A 19,954-nucleotide genomic window follows, 5' to 3' on the forward strand; every position below is an offset into this window, starting at 1 on the left:
TGTAGCGGAAATAATACTTCATTTCATTAATGTAAAATACTGAAATATGCTTACAAATAGAATTTGAAATAAACCAGCTAGGGCGATGGTAGCTTATCTCTAAGAAGAGATGTGGCGGCTAGATGCCTCTGAACTATGTTACAATGAGGCTCGAAGGCCTATTTATTGTTGAGAAACAATGGAAAACCCTTAACATCCCAAAACCTAACCCTAGAAGATGAAACGCCAAATTGTAGGCCTTGTTTGCGTAAATTGGTACATCAATTTCCCAGGGTCGTAACTTTGGCATACGATCTTCGTTTGACGCGTACAATAGCTCGTTAGAAAGATCTATCCAAGCACTACCACTTTGGGAAGGGTGACATCAATCCATGGACCCCTGTTGCCCCCAGATTTCCCAAAAAACGTCGTTTAGGGCCTCAAAATGGCTCCAGAAGTTCAGGACCCGAAAAACTACTAAAAATAGTAAACTATGCTACAATTTAGGAAACTGAAAAGATTGAAAGAGACAGTTGTGGGGGTCCAAATGGGATAGGTGGGTGGCCACCAAAATCCACCTGGATCACCATCTAGGATGATAATCTTAGCCTTCATAGCCATCTCCTTATACACTTCCAACTCGTTATCGTCAATTGGTTTCTTGATCTCCTTTCTAGAAAAATGATAGATCTTGTTGACCATCAAGACCAACCTGATCCTCTCCTACCATGGACTATAGTTATATAGCCCATCCAACCTATCCTCATATCGCAGACCAACCTACAAATTTTCCATTGTTATTAGTCCTTCAACAAAAATGGGGCCCACTCGCTCTTGAGTTGTACATTGTGTTATGCACATTCTAATTCACAGGCCCCTCAAAGTAGCTTTGATAGCATGTTGATTTTTCCATGGAACTCAAGAATTTGGTTTGAGTCTAAGATCTTGAACACAAACACACCCAAATACAAAATTTATACTTTTCACAATGAAATTAAAAAACAATGAATCAACTAGTACACAAAACACTTTTTTTAACCCAACTTCATTATATTACAAATATTTAATGCAATAGTCTAAGGCTCTCGTACCAAGGAACATGGCCTTTATAATAAAATTTGATACAAGAAAACAAATAGGGATTGGTATCAATAATATATGATTACCAATATACCCTAAACAAAGTAAAATTGACCCTACTTGTTGATGTAGCACACTCCACATCTCCTTTCATTCCACCTACCTAAACACATGTAGTGGTACTTTTCCTTCCCTTCTAGAACTCCACAATCTGCCACTATTAATGAAAATTCCTCCTTTTGGTTACTAAACTTTCGTGAAACTCTTTCTGCCCTCTAGCTACTCTTTAGTTCATCAAAGCGTCCAACACAAAGGGTCTTCACACTGCTACCCACTTCTCTTACACTGCTTCTGCAAGGATGATAGATCTTAGGACTATGGAGGTTTACCACTTATCACTGAAGATGTCCATTAATCCTCACTAAAGTAGGGCTTCAAAAGTAGCCCTCTTGGCTTACCTTTCTTCCTTTAAAATCCAACCCTTATGGGTTCACAACACCTTCCCACTAATAGCCTTGTAGTCCTTTACAAAGGACTAAACATAGGGCATAATATGGAAACTTACAATATCCCTCCAACACTATACATAAGCTGCCACCAAATCTATCTAATCTAGACATATCAACCTAGCAAAACATCAAGCATTGAAACACACAAAAAATACCTAAATAGTAGACTCTTTATAACCTTTTAGGTAATGGTTCTAAGGTTGTTATCTAAGGCTCCTCATCTCTAGTTAGGGAACGTATATAGCAAGGTACTAGCCCTCCAATTTGACCTCCAAATCACCCTCAAAATTGCTCTCTTCCTCTTCTAACAATCCCTCCTCTTGCACTGTCCTTTGGGACTACTCATCCCCTTCTTCTAGCTATCTATTAGGCCTTACAAACCTTTAAATATTATCTACAAGACCTCTACCCTCCTTCCCAAGAGACATAGAAACTTGCAACGTGTTTAGCAAATAATGGAACCTCCAAAACATGAACAAATCTTCTTAGAGCTCCTCCTTATCCACTTGGCCACCACTCTACCTATCTTGGCCTCCTTCAAACATATAAAGATAACCTATATCTCATCCTTATCTTCTTGAAAAACATCTTATAGGTTGAAACTCCTCATATTATATGTCCTTCTCCTCTTAATGTTTCACACTTGTGATGTGTTCAAATGAGGTCTCAATCCTCTTCTATTTATATGCTTCTAAGGGTGCAACGAATTGCACTCAAAGGGTACCTCTACAGGCCTATACGACTTTAAATCTTGTCAATTTTCCCCACTCATATAAATAAATAAAAATATTTCTCTCATTTGAACAATCCTCCCATGGATGCCTTAGTTTCTCCTTGCTCCAGTAAGGGTGACACACATTCCACAATGGTCCAATCATCAAAATATCTCTTGGTTTCACGCCCATAACTTTGGGTGCAAAGCTTACTAATTGGGTGATTTTCCCATAAAGAGCTTTTTGTGGTGCCAACTCACAGAAACCCAATACCCAGGGTTGTGGAGTACCTCCCAAGCTACATAAATCAACAGTGAAATCAAGAAATCTGAATTTATTTCAGGAGGAACTTGTTGCATCATACATTAACTTCAAATGAAGAAGAACAAATTCTAGAAAGAGTACAATAAGAAAGAAACATAACTGAATGTAACATATCAAAATATAGAATCAATTTGTCTTTTCATTTTTTACTCTCCAAGGAATATGAAGCATTACAATCATAGACCAAAATTGTAAAATATCTAAACCCCATTTATGTGGTTCTCTTCTCGTTAAATAACATATCAAAATTCAATTCTCAGTTACCAAGTAACTGCCAAACTTATAACTACTTATAACTAGTTTTGTCTAATGAGTCTTTTAAATATTTTATACAATTTTTTCTCATAAAAAAGAAATTTGATAAGTCTCGAAATTAACAAAACTAAATAACAATATTTCGTTGACTAGTTTGACTAGGTCTTGATTCTGCGACTTCCAAAATTGGAGGCCAGATCATCCTTTCACATATTTTCCAAATTGTTTCCTCTGGAAGATGATACACAAGAGTTTCTTGACAATCCATCTTAGAATAATTTGGTTTTGCCACAAACAAGGTCTTCACCAACCATAGGAGTTGGAAATCATGTTTGTAGATAATTAAAAATAGTTCATACTTTTAAAGCTTCTGATAGTTAGGAATTCTATGAGTTTGAATTTTCATATTTGATAACATTTTTTCATATGCTTCCTAAGAAAGAAATTTCCCATTTTGATCCCAACAACTGGGCAATCCAATTATCGTTATTAGATCAAACTTACTACTGAATATTGAAACTACCCTCTAAACTTCTTTCTGCCAATTCTAAGCCTGGATGTGAAGGAGGTTTTTCTTGATGACATTTCTTATCTCTACAATAAAAGATACTATGTTAGCCACATCTAAGGCCCTGACTTCATTTGGATTTTTCTCATTCAAATATTTTATTATCTATTTTTCTTTTGGGACTTTGTCTCCTATTTCATTTTCAACTCTTTTTATGACTATATGTGATTTTTTCGTAGGGATTTTTTCTCTACAACAACACCAATATAGTCCCAAATTGAGTGAATTACCTCTATAATTTCATCCAAAACTACCCATTTTATTAAGGATGCATTTCCCTTCAATTTTCCTTTCAATTTATAGATTCCTTCTTCAGTAATTTGTTTTTCATGTTGTGGTTGGTTGTTCCTCTCATTTGCTAGATTAATCTTCCTCTCTTTAATATTCAACTATTATTTTGTTTCTTCCAATGAGCTCTATGTTTTCCATGATTCAACTTCTAAAAGCTTCAAATCTGGCAATACTTTAGAAAGTTTTTTTGAAGGATCCTATGAATGTGTGTCAACTAGAACAAGAATCCTGCAAATATGACTTTGGATAGATTTCTCTAATTTTTTAATTTGCTTTTGTAGCTTAGTGACTTCATTGTTCCTATGTATTAGTTTTTCCAGTAACTGCTCTTTTTCCTTTTCAACTTGAAAAGGCTCTGTTGTTTGAACTTGATATGTATTTGGTAATTTTAGCTTTTTCATCAAGGATTACATTTCAGTTTTTTTTTTTTGTAATAAAATTTTAATGGCTTCTCCATCTGCTGGATCTACCCCCAATTTGACTATCAACTTCTTGTACTCATCTAGATACTTTTGTTTAGCTCTAGAATTTTCCCTTTCTTGTTTCAACTTCTCAGTAACTTTGTCAATTATTTTATCTACCTTTATTACTGTTAGGGAACTTTTAGTAAGGTCCCTATAAATCAGCTCTCTAGTTTGTTTGTGAAAATTATTTTTTTCTATTAGGGGAATCTCACTTACACCAATAAACAAATTAGTTGTCTTAAAATCAAACACTAATGGCATCGATTGAGATGTAGGATGAACCAAGGATAATTTGAGTTTATTTCTTTCCCAATCCAATGTTGACAGTAGCCTTGTCTGATAATCTCAAGTTGACAATTAGGTATTCGTATCCGTTTTTATTTTTCCACTCTTTTATGCAATCAGTTGATATCCTTCTTGTAAAGTTTCCATTTGAGGTGGAATCCTCCTAACAAGAGGTTCTATCACTTTTGTAGAATTTGAAGATGGAATCACCCATTTAGTGTTTTTTAACTACATCTCAAACTCGGGTTGTTGTTATGGATTCTCCTTCAATCTAACTTCAAAATTCCCCATTCCAACTTCTTCCTCTTGAATTCTAGCTCTTTTTTATCCATGTTGGTCTTCCATTTCAACATCTGATTACTTTGTGATAGGTATTTTCAAATTGTTTTCCTTAGTGGTAGGGGTTTCGTGGCAATGTCTTTCTTTCCTAAAACTTCACTTGAATTTTGACCTATTGAGTTACTGATCCAACCCTCTTGATTGGCCAATTTCTTTAATTCTAGCTTATTGTCATGAATATAATCCCATGAACTAGCTCCTAATATTCTATCTGAAGTAATATGATGAGGATCATACTACCAAGCCTCACCTTTTTCAAAATTGAATTCATTCATCATATCTTCTATTTTTTCCCAGGCCATCCTACAATTAACAATAAAAGGTGCCACTTCTTTTTCAAGTTTATACATGTATTCTTTATGTCTAGGCACAAAATGTATTTGGTCAACGTGCAGACTATGCCTTATGAATTTCAGAGAGAAAAATATTATTGGTGAAAACTTTGGGAGGTGATAGGGTTGTACTTCGACGCCATACAACTTAATCTCTATGTCATCCTGAAATGAAAATCGATCCCCAATCCTTGTGTCCACACTGAGCTATAAATGTTCCTTTTCTTTAGGCAAGATTCTGGGAGGGAATTCATCATTTAAAATGCTAAAGGTAATAGACATAAAAGAAGAGAGAAATTGAGGAAAGCTCTCATTTTGTTCCTTTTTCCTGATAACATATGTCCATTCCACCACTAATTTCAATAGTTTCAATGATTCTATTATACTTAAATTCAAATGACTGAACTTACCTACATGCGGATACAAATACAGGTGAACCAAGTATGAGGGGTATCTAAAGCTCTTAGTATTTTGGAAATGTTGCAATCAGAATTTAATGGATTGAGCTAAGTAATTTGGAATATCAAGGATAATTCTAGGTTGTAGCATTAAATTGAGAAAACCTAATGCTTTTTCATTCACTACCTCAATTTTGTCCTCTCCAAGTATGAACAGAATAACAACTAATATTCGTTGAGAAATTTAAAAGAACAAAGTTAAAAGATAGTGAATTGCAGGTTGTGGAATTAGAGACCTTGAAGGCAATACCAGTTTTAACATTTTTTCTCTATCATATTGGGACAAGGATTTATAATTCTAGGCTAGGGTTTCATTAATAAATTGTTGCATCTTCTCAGTAGCTGGAAATTAGAGGGCATTTTGAATTAATTCAGGAGTACATTGAAAAACAACTTCACCTTTTATAGAGATTATACAACCCCTTCAAGGAATGAAAGTAGGTCCTAACCAAGAGATAAATTATGGAAAAGCATACACAGGATGAACAATTGCATAACCCAACCCTGACTATATTAAACGAAGAAGGTCATTTGACTCCCTGTGGAAGTTAAAATATTGTTGGAAAACAATTAAAAGGTTAAAAGGACATTGGGGATCATGTATGTCTAATTCACAATCGATTAAATGGGACATGCTAGGTTTTGGATTGACATATTTCAATTTCTTCATTTTTATCATTTTATAAAGAGCATAAAAGACTTGAAATTGTATAAAGGAGATTTAGGATTGCTCGGTGGGATCAAAAACCATGACTAAGCTTTGAAGGTTGGCATAATGACAAACAAACTCAAAAAACTTACTAGTTTGTTTCTATGATGGCAGACAGACATGCAACTGGAAAATGGACATAAAAACTTTAGCAGGATAGATAAATACAACAGTTCATAAATTTCATCATTTTAGCGTGGGATGACATAGGATTCCACCTCAGCACCTAGATATATTTCTTCGTGGTTGGCTCACTTGATGTGTAAACCAAGTTTCTGTACTAGTTGACATGGCACATTGTCTTATTGTGGGTTGTTCCTATTAGTCCTTAAAATTTCCTAGGTTGAAAATGAAATCAAGAAGGGTAACCTCAAACCACTTCACCTCAGTAGCTAGCCCTACTGAGCATGAGAGGGATCTCTCTAAGTCTCTTATCAGTGATATGACTTTAAATCAAATGAGTTTTAGGCTAGATATATATATATATATGTCTTTGTGTGCTTGTGAAAATTTGGGTTTTAGGGTTTGCTGAACTAGGGTTTGGAGCCACAAATAGGTCTAGGATGTAGGAGTGTAGGAGAAAATATGACAAGGAGATAGATATCAGAAGCCATGGTGTATTTAGAATATTGTCAATGTAGTATAGAAGAGAAAATGTAGAAGAAACTAATGAGCATAAGTAGACATGATTTCATTAGCTTAGGAAGACATAAACATAACTATGAAAACCATATAAACAAAGCTTGAGAAACAAGAATTATGTATATTTCGCTGTAAGGCATCCATAGAAAGAAGAGATATCATGTAGATAAGGATGTTTTAACCTTTAGAAAACAAATAGAATGAATAACAAACACCATTAACTCACTGGCTAGAGTTCCTTGAAAATAGTTGCAACTGTCTCTGTATTAGCTGAAAAGATGATTACATGCAAGCCTCCTCCATAAAAAGTCCAACCTTCTTCTCCTGAAGAGAAATGATACATATACACTCTCTTAAACTACTTTACCACCTTCAGGAGTCGAATTCCTTGGTGGAGGAATTGACTCCAAGATTCTCTCAACCAACAGGTGAGAGTGAGAAGGTGAAACTCAATTGGCTAGAAAATATAAAATTATGTTTTGAGGTTGATTGAGTGTTTAAAATAACTTTAAAAACATGTATATAGATGTAGGGAAACATTTACATGTTTAAAAACCAAGAAGTAAAAACGGCCATCATCAACCTATCATTTTTCATGAAAAATTCACTACAAAACCCTAATTGGAAAAATCATTGGCATGAAATGATTTTGAAAAGCGAAGAAGGAAGAATAATGGTGTACTTACTTTTCACTTGGCTTAGGAAGTAATGAAATCAGGTTAAAAAGCCAAAAACTTGAATTTGGGAGAGATTTGGGCGTTTTCAAGACACTCTTCCTCGTGCGCAGCGCAGTTAGGTTGTGCACAACACAATGTCTCTGTGTGTAGCGCTAGTCTTCAAAACCACTTTGGGAGGCCTTAAAATGCTCCAAAATGATATCTTGATAGCTCCTTGGAATTATCTTGAAGAGTGATACAAGATGGACACCTCAAGAATGTAATTTCGACACTCCGTGAGGGAGAAAAATTGATTTTCACAAGGTCACTCCAAAAACTGAGGTTGTTTCTGACAAAAGTGTAGCACCAACTTGCAGAGAACTTTTGGATGTATTCCACTAATCCAAATCATGAGCTTAAGGTGCCATTGGAAATATTAGGATGTATTCTACACAATAGAGTCCTTAATCACTACCAACACCTGCTCCAAACCTCTAAAAAATGGTATTGAAGTCAAGTTATCCAAAAGTGCAACAACTCTCCCATAGCAAGTGTATTTTGGGATTTTATTTCAAATCATAACACATGTTCATAAAATGGAGAGGTTTTTGTTCCTTGGACTGTAATGGACAAAACCCTCTTTCACTTTTGTAAAGTTATTCTCTAGTTTGTCAGAAACATATTTTGAAGCAAACATGTCCCTATGAGGAATGATGAGGCAAGGTAGTGTACTACAGCATTGTCTTATTTGAAATTAAACATTACCTTTACCTTTATTTTGATTTCCATAAGCTGATAAATCCCTTTACCCACTGAATTACCTGATGGACATGTTTTTTTTTTACATATGGTATCATGATGACACATGGAGTGAAACCCTATACCATGACCTAAAATGAGGAATTTAACCATTTCATTACCCGAGACATTTAAATGAATATATGATACCTCGAAGAAGAAAATGACCATGGTGAGTGATGAAGACCATGAATAAGAGAAGGGAGCGGCAGTTACCTAGACATAACAACCAATGACCAAATTTTTATTTGAAGACTCACTGAAATGACAAAAATTTGACTTGACACCCTAACAACACCTTGTAAGACCATATTTGATCATTGGTGACAGGATGAACTGATTGACACTAACATTGACTCCAATTGGGGATGGAAGCTCCTTGGAGGTGTCAAGAACATCGTAGACCAAATAGCCTTATCCATTGGGCATGGAGTAAAAATGCAAAGACTAAACTCAAACTGAAAACTAACTAACTGACTGACTAACATGATTTTAAAAAACATACTGACTGAACTTACTTATGGCAGAAGACCATCGAGATCTTAGGGCCTTCACCTCGGGCTTCAAATCTTGATGATAACTGCCCACCTGCTGAAGATGTATATACAATCATGTGTAATGATCCCTCTAGTGTAACCAATCCAGCAAATGGCTACTTACTTGAATCCTACTCATACTTTCCTTGAGCAGGCAAAAGAAAAAGGAAAATGGCAACTCAACTTTTCCACTGGATCCAATACATGTATTGGAAAACTTGGAAAATTCTTCCTCTACTGATGACTGCAATAAACTCACCAGAGGATCATGGAAAGAATGTAACATATCCTTTTCAGGATTATTTAAAACAAGAAATCAAACCTCATTCCAAATTGTTGATTTGTCTATGTGCTAAAACTGATCACCTTCATCAATGAATGTTGCAACATCGACCTCCATTAATGGCTGTAACAAATTTTCCACATGATCCTGAAAATCATGAAAAATTAGCTCTTGTTGATTTGAAGGAATCAAGAAACATCCTTCTATTGCAACTAGTTTCTCTTCATGATGAATTTCGACAAGACTGTGCTCTTGGTCTTCAAAAAATTCTAAACATATAGATGGACAAGTTTCATCTTGAAACAAAAATTCAAGAAATGAAATATTTGAAGAGAAATTTGATTGACACTCCTCATCAATGTCTTGGTCTCCTGAACACTTTTGAATACATTTATATAATTCAAGGGAATGAATGTGATCATCATCAATTGATTGCTGATCAATATTATCTTCAGTCAAACAAGACATTGTTTGTTTGAAGTTTTCCTGAATACAATTCTCTTCTGCAATATGCTTTAGAACAAACTCTTCTCTTTCACTGCTCTTTTCTTGATCCTTAACAATCTGATCAGTTTCATTTTCAGCTACATAAATTGTTATCTGTTGGGGATGTTCTTGTGGATCATAACACTACTACAAATCATCACCTATTTTAGATGATAGAAGATCATTGTCATCTATTGGAGAATTCTACTCAATTTCCTTGTCATCCAAGGTAGAATCCATGACCTTAACATGGTGGTGAAAAGGGTTTTCATTCAAAACATCCATGATTTCACCATCCATAAACTCTTCATCACCATAATCACTTTCCAACTCTTGAATAAAATTTTCAAATTTCACAGCGATATTCAATCAAAAGGAAAGAATGATAGGCCTCTCTATAATTCTGAAAAAAATACTAAGTGAAATCCTTGAGAGAAAAGATACAAGTGGGAGGCAAGCTTTCATACCAAGATTGCTCTCTTTCTTCTAATGTGACCATGAACATATTCATTAAACAATGTTCATGAAAATTAATCCTCATCTTACGCACATTCATATAAAATCTTATTAAATGAAGTGTAGCATCATCACCTTTTCCATCTTTGAATTTTGGCAAGTATGTTTGCCAATCAGCCTAAGGCATACGATTTGGAAAGCCTGGAACATGATCTCGATGCATAGGAGCATACCTTCTGGATTGGGAACTCATTCCGATTTATCGATCCTACTACCAATGGAGTCTTCGGACCCAGCAGAGTCGCTAGGTGAATGGTTCAGCCTTTCATATGTGTCTAATCATTCTTCACCATCAGCAATTAGATTTGATCTTTATCGTTCTTTCCCAGGGAAGATATGATCTTTCGCAGCACCAAAAATATTAGTCCTTACAATTTCCTAGGCTGAAAAATCAAATTGAGAAGGGTAACCTCAAACCACTTCAACTCAGTAATTATCCCTACTGAGCATGAGAGGGATCTCTCTAAGTATCTTATCAATGATATGACTTTAAAGCAAATGAGTTTTAGTCTATATGTGTGTGTGTGTGTGTGTGTGTGTGTGTGTGTGTGTGTGTGTGTGTGTGTGTGTGTGTGTGTGTGTGTGTGTGTGTGTGTGTGTGTGTGTGTGTGTATATATATATGTATGTATATATATATATATATATGTGTATTATATATATATATATATATATATATATATATATTTGTTTGTGTGTTTGTGAAAATTTGGGTTTTAGGGTTTGCTGAACTAGGGTTTGGAGCCACAAATAGGTCTAGGTTGTAGGAGTGCAGGAGAAAATATGAGAAGGAGCTAGATATCAGAAGCCATGGTGTATTTAGAATATTGTCAATGTAGTATAGAAGAGAAAATGTAGAAGAAACTAATGAGCATAAGTAAACATGATTTCATTAGCTTAGGAAGACATAAACATAACTATGAAAACTAGATAAACAAAGCTTGAGAAACAAGAATTCTGTATATTTCACTGTAAGGCATCCATAGAAAGAAGATATATCATGTAGATAAAGATGTTTTAACCTTTAGAAAACAAATAGAATGAAGAACAAACACCATGAACTCACTGGGCTAGAGTTCCTTGAAAATAGCTGCAATTGTCTCTATATTAGCTGAAAAGATGATTACATGCAAGCCTCCTCCACAAAAAGTCCAACCTTCTTCTCCTGAAGAGAAATGATACATATAGACTCTCTTATACTACTTTCCCACCTTCAGGAGTCGAATTCCTTGGTGGAGGAACTGACTCCAAGATTCTCTCAACCAACAGGTGAGAGTGAGAAGGTGAAACTCAAACACTTCATGGAGAGTTTGTTTAGGAGTTTGCTTCATTTATGAGACCTCATAGAAATCAAAAACAGCCTATGATGTACATTTATTCATGAATACATCACCTAGCCTTGAAACCAGTGCCATTGCATAAATATGTTTTACTTTGACTAAGTCAAACTGGAAACTAGAAATTTTACACAGTGAAATGTACAAATTAAAACACAGAAAAGTGTAGAAGCAAAGCGCTGACTTTGATATAATTTTGAGGTGCCTTCTAGAGGTAAAAATACAAATATGAGAGAATGGTTAACTCACCCTTCAAGTACAGTTTCTAGAACAGTTTAAATTTTTTAGTTTGGACCATGGGAAGGCCTTCAAAACTCCATTCTCCCAAGGTCACTCCAGGTGTGTAGGGCCTGTCAAAAAAAGGGTCTAGAATGCTATTTTTTGCCACTTTTTTGCACTTTTCTCCAAAAGTGAGCCACCTCTGTAAAATATGCGCAAATTTATTTTTAGAGGATGGCAAGAGCTTTCCAAAAATGCATACCTTTCCTAAAATAGATGCCTGAGGAAAAAGCACAGCGCCAAGGCGCTACATTTCTCGAGCTGTTGATTTTCTAAATTTAGCTCCAAAATTCACAAAAGACTAAAAGTGCTCAGAATTTGATCAAAATTGGCTAGAATCTATAAAACTATGTATGTTAGACCTTCATATATACTTGAGTAAGAATCTCCAAGTTTCCCTCATCGTTTTGGTCATTTTTGGCTTCTTTGAGTTTGTTTTCAAGTTGCTTTACCTTGACATTGGTGATCATGTTTTGAGCTTGGTAGTGGTGTGCCATATGCTTAAGCAACCGATTATCTCTGTTTGCCTTCTCAAGGAGCTTTTCCAAATGTTCATTCAACCTGTTGAGCCAATGCTCCTTGTCTTGATTGATCTCAAGAGAAATTTTGTCCTCTAGGTCTATGTCTTCATTCAACAGGATGTGTTCTCCCTCTTCTTGCAATGCCTTCTTCAGGCCCTTTGTTCTTGGCCTTTTCCTCTTACCTTTCCTTTTTTCTCCTTCAGGATCACTTAACTCTATGATTTATTTTCACTTTCCAACCTGCTGCAAAAACTTGGTTTGTTCTTTTTCCATGATCAATTCCTTCACTTTGAGCTAACTATTCTCCTATTCAAGGAATGAAATGATGTATCTAGCTCTCACCATGTTGACTATAAGTTCCTTGATCTGATAGTCTTTATCTCTAATTTTTTTTGCATACTTGAATATTGATCCTCTACCTCTGAATCAACTAGCTCAAACTCATGCTCAATTGTGTCTTTATCTTCCGTTGTTGGTCCTTGTTGTGTTGATGAAGAAGGCTTGGCCCCTTTCTCACCATGAGAAGCAAACACAAGCTTCTTTCCTCTCTTGTACATTCTGGTCACCTCAGGCTTAGGTGATTTGGTTCTTTCAATTGATTTGTTTGATAACCCTACTTCCATAGGATGTGTTGATGTGTCTTGGTGATGGCTTGGTGAAGTAATCTCATTTCATTTTTGAAGCCCTAGATGATAGGAGAGGGGAAAAACAGTGAGGGATGAGTGGAAAATGAAGTGATGTGAAAGTGGAGTTTGAAAAAATGGAAAAGGAGGTTTGAAAGAGGTGGGAATGAACTATGGAGAGTAGATAAAATGAGTGGAAAATCAATGGAGGAATGATCTGCTTGTGAGAAGGAAAAACAGAGTTTGTAGTGAAAGTGCCCAAAAACCCCTAGGAATGAACTAGGGTTTTACTTTTGGAGAGGTAAAATTCTGTTTTGAGGTTGATTGAGTGTTTAAAATAGCTTAAAAAACATGTATATAGGTGTAGGGAAACATTTTACATGTTTAAAAACCAAGAAGTAAAAATGGCCATCATCAACCTATCATTTTTCATGAAAAATTCACTACAAAACCCTAATTGGAAAAATCATTAGCATGAGATGATTTTGAAAAGAGAAGAAGGAAGAATAATGTTGTACTTACTTTTTTCTTGGCTTAGGAAGCAATGAAATCAGGTTAACAAGCTAAAAAATTGAATCTGTGAGAAATTTGGGCATTTTTCAAGACACGCTGCCCCGTGCGCAGCACAGTGTCTCTATGCGCAATGCCGATATTCTAAACCACGTTTGGAGGCCTTAACCTAATCCAATTTGAGATATTGATAGCTCGTTGGAAATTTCTTGAATTTGGCTACAATGTGGACACCTCAAGCATGTAATTTGGACACTCCGTGAGGGAGAAAAATTGATTTTCCCAAGGTCGCTCCAAACACCTAGGGTGTTTCTAACAAAATCACAGCGCCAACTCATAGAGAACTTTTGGATGCCTTCCACTAATCTAAATCACGATCGTAATGTACCATTGGAAATATTAGGATGTATTCTACACAATAGAGTCCTTAAGCATTACCAACACCTGCTCCAAACCCCTGAAAAACTGTCCTGAAGTCAAGTTGTCCAGAAGTGCAGCAACTCTCTCGTAGCAAGTGTATTTTAGGGATTTCTTTAAAATCATAACACCTGTGCATAAAATGAAGGACGTTTTTGTTCCTTGGACTATAAAGGACCAAAACCTCTTTCACTTTTGTAAAATTATTCTCCATCTTTTCAGAAACATATTTTGAAGCAAACATGTCCCTATGAGGAATGATGAGGCAAGGTAGTGTACTACAACATTGTCTTATTTGAAATTAAACATTACCTTTACCTTTATTTTGATTTCCCTAATCTGCTAAATCCCTTTACCCACTGAATTACTTATGGACATGTTTTGTTTTGACATATGGTATCATGACGACACATGGAGTGAAACCCTAGACCATGATCTAAAATGAGGAATTTAACCATTTCATGACCCAAGACATTTAAATGAAGATTTGATACCTTGAAGAAGACAATTAACATGATGAGTGGTGAAGACCATGAATAAGTGAAGGGAGCAGCAATTAGCTAGACACAACAACAAGTGACCAATTTTTTATTTGAAGACTCACTAAAATGACAAAAAATCGACTTGACACCCTAACAACACCTTGTAAGAGCATATTTGATCATTGGTGACAGGCTGAACTGACTGACACTAATAGTTCCAATGAATGGTTTTGCAGAAACCACAAACCATCGTGTAGGGCTCCCCCTTAGTTTTTTCCAATATATGGAGGGAGGATCCCACTATGATCTCAGTTGTAGAACCAAATCTTAGTGGTATCCCAAAACAACACTATGTGAGACCTCACTTCACATTAACTCCTGACAAGGCATTGACCTCTGCCTTTCGTCTGATGCTATGGACCATGCATGTGTCTAGTGATGGAATTATGAACATGTGCATATTTTAACATTAATATTTGATAGAATAAACCCACCTCCATAAATTTTATGTGCGGGGGGCTATACCTGAATCTGTTAGCCCTTAATATAATAACATAAAACTTTGAATTTAAGCCCGTTTCCCTTTTATTTGAAAAGAAAAAAATATTTTCCTTTTGAGCATGAAATGTAAAGTTCCATCCATTTGTTTTTACATTTTTTTTTAATAAATAGAAACTAAAAGAAAAATATAAGTGCTACACAACACCACTTAGTTCATCCAATAAAAAATATCATAGATACATCCAATTGTAGCCTTAAAACATTTTGCAATACAATACTTGACCAATTTCACAACTTAAGAAATATAGATTCAAGGAAAAGTAACATTCAAAACACATAAAACATCCATAATGCACAACACATGTAAATGGGTTGCACCCAAGAGCCTCTTAAGCCCATCCAGCAAACTTGTACAAGCCAATCCATGAAGCATCAGCAGGGCTTCCTCCTATAGGGATAACTTTCATATTATTGTTAGTTAGTTAACATAAGTTTTTTTCTCTACCTAATCCCTAAGCTTGGAAAAGTATCACATAAGACTTATATGACTCAACTCTTGTCTTCTTTCCTCTTGTCCTATGCCAAAGAATTCCATGTAGTTCTAGGTGTGCTCAAAATCCTTCCCAAACATCCCTGACAACTAGGTTATCGATGCCCACATAGTTTCATAGTTTAGCTACCCATATTACTATGATGAACTACATTTAAAAGTGAATTATAATCATCTCTTTTGTGGTATTTCTTGAACTCCTTGACATATTTTTATTTCCTTGTAAATGGTAAGGAATGAAATAATTCCTTTAGATCTTCACTTCTAAAGACAACCTTTTGAAAATATTTGAAAATATTCCCCATGAGGATGGACTACACACTTTCTTTGCAGTTAATTATGTTATGTTGTGCCCTACTTGCCATGCCAAGATTATTTGAATCAATTATAGATTGGTTATACAGTATTTCTACCAATAAAAGAAATAGGTCTAATTTTGCTTCTGGCACCCCATCTCAACTGCTCCACAAAGCCTTAGCATACTAGTGTCTCCTATCATGTTTTTATACTCCAAAAAAATGACCTTGCTTAGTTACGAAACTTTAAAAGTGGTGCACACTCTTGTCAAGTTGCAAATGCTTCATATCAAGCATCAATGTTGAAGCCTTTGCAAAATATTTTATTATTGTGAAATCCCTTTAGATTATTTTTCTTACATGAAGATGGCACACCTTAACTGCTACATTGATAGGCTTATCTCATGGAGATAGTTTCTTATTTAATACTTCCTAATGAACCTATGAAATGCTACCGAATGTCACTAGTTTATCTCAACATCCTTCAAATATTTCTTCAATTATCTAATTGAAAGCCTTACTCACAATGTTCCTTATCTCAAAAACATTATGCACCATGGCCTTGAAACGTGTTCGCTACATATGTCTAGTAGAAATATATGTGTGTGAGTTCCTACCCATTATCCCTACTTAAAGGTTTCATGCTCAACTATTCAAAAAAGTAGGCCAAATATTTGTACCAATCTATTGATATATTACAATTAAGTGTTTTTTGTTATAGAGTGATTAGGTCTTTCATCAGATATTTCCTCGAGAAAGACATGATGAGTATTAGGTCCCATGTAGCTAAACTTGCTAGAATATGTGTCAAAAGTACATAGGATTCAATGGGAGATTCATATATCCCCTTACCTATTTAATTTTTCCTTACATCCTTCGTCTTTGTTAGTTTGACCACTTTTCGTCATTTGATGACATTATCAAATTTCAAATTTGGCAATGAAATTTTGATTTGCAAGGGGGGTAGATAAAAATGTTGAGTGTTCATAGATGCTTACAAAGTTAAATAATCATTTGATGTCATAAATGGATATTCAATCTAAATATTTTCTTACAAATTTTATTTTACTAATGCCTTTCAATATTTCAGGATAGACAATCAGGTGATGATGAAGCAATGGCTCTTGATGAGACATTTTTCACTGCAATAGAGTATGGCTTACAACCAACTGGTGGTTGGGGAATTGGCATTTATCGACTTTCCATGAAGTTAAATGACTCTCAAAATATAAAGGTCATAATTGCTTATTTGAATGCTTTGTGTTTTTAATTCATTTTTCATGATATTTTACTTTTCCTTGCAATGAAACCTCAAGAATACTTTTTTCAAAGGTGAGTTAGTTGTTACTCGCATATTTGAAAAAAAATTGAGTTAGAAATTACTATACACCTTCCTAGCCCCATCCTCATAATATCTACCAAGATGCAAGCATAAGCACAAGCACAAGCACTAATAATAATAGCGAAAGACTTAGGGCTGACATGGATGGCTTATAATTGCATTTATTGATACAATTTCTAGGTATTTTATGCATGTTCATAAAGGACATATGTCACCATCATGACGTGTTGACCAGGTTGTTGTACCAGTTAACATGACATGTTTTGTCTTATCGTGGGTTGTTCCAATGAACGTTTTTGCAGAAACCACAAATCATCACACTGGGGTCCCCCTTAGTTGTTTTCAATAAATGGAGGGAGGATCAAGTTGCAATCTCAGTTGTAGATAAAAATCTTGGTGGTATCCCAAAAAATGCTACATGAGACATCACTTCATGTTAACTCCTGACAACGAACTAACCCTGGCCTTTCATCCAATGGTAGGGACCATGCATGTGTCCAGTGATGGCATTGTGAACATGCATGCGTTTTAAAATTAATATTTAGTGGATTTTTTTTTTTTTTAAATTAGCGTCAATGTTAGTATTTCAATGAAAGTTATGGTGGCAAAGGATGTTGCCACTATGGAAAATTTGTCAGAAAAAACTCAACGTAAACGTTGGTCTTGAAATGATAGTTCCAATGACACAGGATGTGGCCACTATGTCTAATTTGTTAGAAAAAACTTGATGCAAGCGTCAGCCTTGTGATGGTAGTTTCAATGGCACAAGACGTTGCCACTATGGAAACTTTGTCAAAAAAGACTCGGCTTAGGTGTCAATCTTCCGACTGTAACAACCCTGATGAAAATTCCATGAAATAAAAGTTAATAAAGGAAAAATAATAACCACAATTGCTAGGAACACTTATTCCAAGTTGAATGTTGGGAAAAATCCTAGTGATGTGGATCACTTGTGATTGTTTAATGGCTAAGGAAATTGGCAAACGAATTGGCTAAGGCTTTGGAAAGGAAAATGGAATTTTTGGCACATTTATTTATGAAAATAATGGAAATTAGGAGAAAATGGAGATGAAAGGTCACGAGTTGCACGTGAGGAAGAAAATGAAGCAAAATAATGGAAAATGAAGAAAATAGAGGCCTCATTCATAAAAAGGCTTTTGAGGATCAGTTGGTAACCTTTTTTCCGTTCATTTTTGGAGCCCTCTCAATATTCTCTCCCTTATACTCTTGGATACTTAGAGGGTTTCTTGGAGCACTCTTGGAGGGTGTGGCATACTTCGATTTTTGGAGTAAGAAGGAAATGGAAGAGCAAGAAAGCACAACAGGACATCAGGATCAGCAGATACAATGGGATTGTCTTGCAAGTACCGAGTTTCATGTATGTTTTCCTCACTAGTTTTGACATGCATGGAATATGCATGTGGATTATTGGTCATGATCTATTAGTGGCATGGAGGATTTCTTGGATTGACAGTGGATTGCCTAGCCTTCCATTTCCTATATATCCCATGGATATTGTGGGTTTATTTCCTTGTTTTGTTTTGGTTGGCTCTCATGTTTCCTTAGCTTGGGTTGAGTTACTAGTTCCTGGAACCTTAGTTGGAAAAATGATGTGAAGCCTTGTAACAACTTTGGTTAAGTTACTAGTCCCATAGCCTTGGTTGGACAAACACTCTGGAGCCCTTGGTGAGTTGAGTTACTAGTCCTAGAGCCTTGGTTGGACAAACATTCTGGAGCCCAACAAGAGTTGTGGGCTAAGTTACTAGTCCTGGAGCCTTGGTTGGAACAAACGCTTTGGAGCCCTGGATGGTTTGGAGAGAGATCGATCTGATTATGGTTTGGTGATGTCCGACCATGAGGCGGAATCATTGTTTGATGGGTTGAGGTGGATGACCTCTGGAAGCCCTAGATGGTTTTGGATTGATGTGTTTTATGAGATCCCACATTCATGCTTGGAATATGGCATGACAGTGAATGGTTGAAGAGATATTTTTCTCACCCATTCTATGGTCAGGTAGAACGTGGAAGTCCCATCCTGGGTTTGAATTTTTCATCATAAATATGAGGTTATTTCTCCTTGTATTTATATGAGTATTATACTGGTTTATATGTGGTTTATATGGTTGTGATTTCATTGGTATTTCAATTGCCATTATGTTGGTTACATATATGTTTTATGACAATAGCTATGTATGGCTCTCATCATGTTTCAAATGATAAATGAATGAACAATGTATCTATGACATAATGGATGAAATGGAAGTTGATGTGTTTAGGCATCAATGTTTCTTAGTGATTCTCAACTAAGTATGAGACCCCTATGCTCAACTCTGTTATTTATGCCTGTGGATTACATATTTGTGATATGTTTGACGAAATGTTTGTCATGGATAGTAGGGGTCCAGTCAAGGTATTATTCAAGTAATTTATTTTGCACTATCATTTCCCTATTATCTTACTATTATGAAGATGTCATTCTAGTCTGGTCAGTGACATGGGCTCTGGACTTGAAAAAGTGGCTCAAATCCTGAGGACACTAGCATAGAACTATGCAAAAGGTCCCTAGACGCTAGTTTGTAGGTTTGTGCAAGCGTCCAAAGGTACCTGGACGTTGGCATACCCGTAGCATGAGAGCATACAAAGGTCAAGTGGTATAAAATCTCAATGGGACCGAGGGGCTGGTTGGCAGAAAGGTTGGATTAGTTCTTGAGGGTCCTAATGCTAATGTTGAATGTATGTATGGTGTGTTTATGTCGGTACCACTTCCTTAATATGTCTTATGAGGTTGAATCATATCATAGTAGCCTCTTGTCTGATCTTTATCCTAGTTGGTCGGTTGCTTGGGTAGATGTGGGAGGAGGGTGTTACAGATTGG

The sequence above is a fragment of the Pinus tabuliformis genome, chromosome X (genome assembly GCF_031772625.1).
Source record: "Pinus tabuliformis cultivar Carrire ecotype Pingquan chromosome X, CPIR1, whole genome shotgun sequence".
In the NCBI taxonomy this organism is placed as follows: domain Eukaryota; kingdom Viridiplantae; phylum Streptophyta; class Pinopsida; order Pinales; family Pinaceae; genus Pinus; species Pinus tabuliformis.